This window comes from Anarrhichthys ocellatus, unplaced genomic scaffold, assembly GCF_004355925.1.
Source record: "Anarrhichthys ocellatus isolate YVR2014 unplaced genomic scaffold, GSC_Weel_1.0 scaffold97, whole genome shotgun sequence".
Taxonomy (NCBI): Eukaryota; Metazoa; Chordata; class Actinopteri; order Perciformes; family Anarhichadidae; genus Anarrhichthys; species Anarrhichthys ocellatus.
The window spans coordinates 990214-993683 of NW_022280127.1; positions in this window are offsets into that span (position 1 = coordinate 990214).

Genomic DNA, 3470 nt, shown 5'->3' on the forward strand with positions numbered 1-3470 from the left:
TCCATGTTGACATAGTTAAAAAAAAAAAACACCTCAGCACATTCAAACATGAACATCCTGCTGCCTAAAGCGAGATGATTAACACCAGCGGCTGACAGCTTTCATGTAAACAACGTTCTCATCTCTCGCAAAAAACACTGTTTGCCCTTTTGGCGGGGAGCGTGGCCTCGATAACGAGAGCTATTTACACTGCGCTCAAAACTTCCTACTTTATCTGTTGCGGTTTCCAAAGGGGCTCTTGAGCTCTCGCAGTGTTTGTTGAGATGAGAAATGGCAGAGAGGCTTCCTTCGAGGTCCGCGCTGGCTGTTGTCTCAATTTGTCAATCTTGACATCTTTATACACTACCCCAAGCCCCACATGTCAAATGTTGCTTGAGAAGTTACTTCCTCTGTTTGACCGTTGTAAATTTTGTACCTTTTAGAGGGGGGGAACAAGTAGAGCATAAAGGACAGGGACACCCCCCTGCTTGTTTGAGGGCTTTAATTTATGTCTGTTTCCATGGTAACTATCTCCTTGGTCTTTGCGAAAGCAGTCACCTGACAGCGGTCCATTAGTTACTGTATCTTCTGCCTGTTGAGGAAATGTGTATCAGTGCATACAGGCCGCTAGTCTAAACAGGCTATCCGTCAGATTGTCATTTTGCCACCTCTAAGTGATGCCTTCAAGTTTCCTCAGGCAGAGGCTTAGTGCCGGTGAAGAATGGCTTCTCTTTAAACAGGGGGAGACCCTGCGGTAAGTGATGACGAGTCTGTTTAGTCTCCAAACGGCATGGAGTCAGAAAGCTAGGGGTCAGGGTCTGCACAGGGGAACTATGGGATGTTAAAAGTTTAGGGAACGATGGTGGTCATGGTGAGGCTGGTCTCGACCAGCGTTCGAGCCTATACCTACGAAAAATAAAGCGTTGTAATTTGTAGGTTTACCACGAAATACACTTCTGTATGTTATCCACGTAATCAAGAAATGTGCAAAAAGTAATTTCACTTGTACAAATGGATGCATGAATGTGCAGGTATGACAAATAATTGTGGATCATGGTGCACATTTCTGGATTTTCTTCTGTGGGTTACGAATATATTTGAATCTGTTTAACCTGTGATGCTAGTTATGTAATGTTTTTACCATGTAAAGCGCCTTTGATTAACCTTTAAAAGGCTATAATGATAATGATTATGTTTATTAAATATTGAAGTCCAATAAAACCTTCCACACGTTGCTCAATTCTACAGCTCAGTTTTAAAAAACAGTTTATATTCTATTTTCCTTTGCAATCTAAATACTTCATCGTATTTGATCAAATCTTGAGTAAATCTCTTTGAATAGCGTTAAATCTCTTACACTGTTGAATTCCATGGTTGTTCTCCAATCACAGTGCGGAGGTCAAAGGGCTGCTGTTCCACACGTTGAGCCCCCGCTGTACCTACTGAAGGCATTTGTGTACACTTGCTTGCGTAGATGGAGTAATGACTGCTCATTGCTTCATTAGGGGAACAACAAGCCAGACAGAGGCTGTTTGTTTGAACCGGCGGTAATTAACATTGTGCTGACTCATTAACCAGACAAGAGGCGATCTCTTCGCTCCCAACTTCCAGCGAGGCTCCAATCAGCGAAATGAGTTCAGCCCGCTTGGCCCACTGCAGCTGCTCGTTGCAGTGCTCCATCTCCTCCTGAACATATACTCCATCAACTTGGGACGTCAGCTCGGTGAAAAATCACAGGTCACACTCTGTTGTGGTTAATAAATCCAATGTTTATGGGACAGTAAGGCATGTCATTATTATAGTTAACTGTAATATGTACTGTTAACTGTAATCCTATGCGGTTTAAGGTTACAGCCTGAAGATGTTATCAAGCAATGTGAGGGGTTGACCACATCGAGGCCCCAGCGGTGTGCACCTGTAGAGCGGGGCTGCGTTTCCCCCGATCCAATGCGGACAGTAGCCTGCATGAAACTATGACGACACAAGATATGAAGCAAGCAGTGCAACTCTGCACCTGGTGCTGAAAAGTGGAGAACAATTTAACTTAAATGCTTGTTAAAAAACGCTAGAAAGACACGGCGCACCGTATCGTAGGAAAACATGTTTTTTGCTGGTGACGCATCCATGTAATCAGCCCTAAAAAGAGATTATTTTTCCTCTCACTGCATGTCTGGTAGAACAGGTCCTACAGAGGCTGGGCAAGCCTTCCCATCATTCAAACAGTGGAACAGTTTGGCAAGTGGGCCGGTGTGCGGAAGAAAAGGAAATCTTTTTTTTTTTTTTTACTTTATTTAGAATAATTTAATACATGACGATTTCTAGAAGGAACATTGATTTTACATATACAGAGATTCAAAACATGTAGGCCTATTGAAATAAAATCAACCAAATTTTTAATAATTATCATAAATTACAAATGTAGCACACACTTCATTCAGACTCAACAGAAACAAAATCAAACTTGGTTATTAGTCTTTCCACTTCCAACAATCACTAACTCTAGTTTGGCCAAATTAAAGAGTCAGATGTGTAAATATGGGGGCTCTACCGCTGTCTCTCCTTGCCGTTGCCGGCCTCAGTGCTATTAATACCTCGCTGAACGAGTCTGCCTTATAGATCTAATATGAGTGAAGACTCAGCAACTGAATTCGCCTCGAATTTCTTCAGAAACAGACATTGGCAGACTGCTGAGGTAAGAATTTACTCGCATATTTTTCTTGTTTTCAAATCAGGGGCCAGGAAAAGGATTGTGGGTGTTTTAAGGGTGCGGAGCACGCACACATGAATCCTTGCAAGTCCTCTGAACAAAGAACTCCGTCCTCAAATCGAAGGATCCTCGACATTGGATCAGTCCTTCGGCTGGAATTCTATTAAGTAGCTTCCTTGAAATTCTGCCATTGAAGGATCCTTCCTTGACTCTAAGAAAAAATAAATGATATACCTATCAACCTATTATCTAACGGTAGAATACAGAAGGAAGCACTACACCATGGGTTTGGTAAAGGACAAAGAGTTGGGGCTCTTCGGTAGCTCATCTGGTAGCACATGCTCCCCATTGCCCCAATGGGTCCTACATTAATATTTCTTATATTTTGTAGTATCTGTCAAACATTAGATAGATTATTTTGGCATTGACTCACCCTGAGTTAAATTGTTTCAGTTTATTGTTGGTGACATGTGTTGGAGTAATAAATCATTTTTCCCCAACTGCAATTCAGACATTGGTAAATGAACTGTACTTTTCTAGTCAAAGCGCTTTAACATTACATCTCATCATTCACACTGGGGCAAAGTGCCACATACCATCAGGACCAACTAATCCCAAATGAATCACTCATACCCATTCATACACCACTGGCATGGCCTACGGCAGCAATTTGGAGTTAAGTGCCTTGCCCAAGGACACATCGACATGGACTAGCGGAGCCGGGGAGCGAACCTCCGATCCTCTGATTGAAGGACGACCCTGCTCTACCACTGAGCCACAGTCG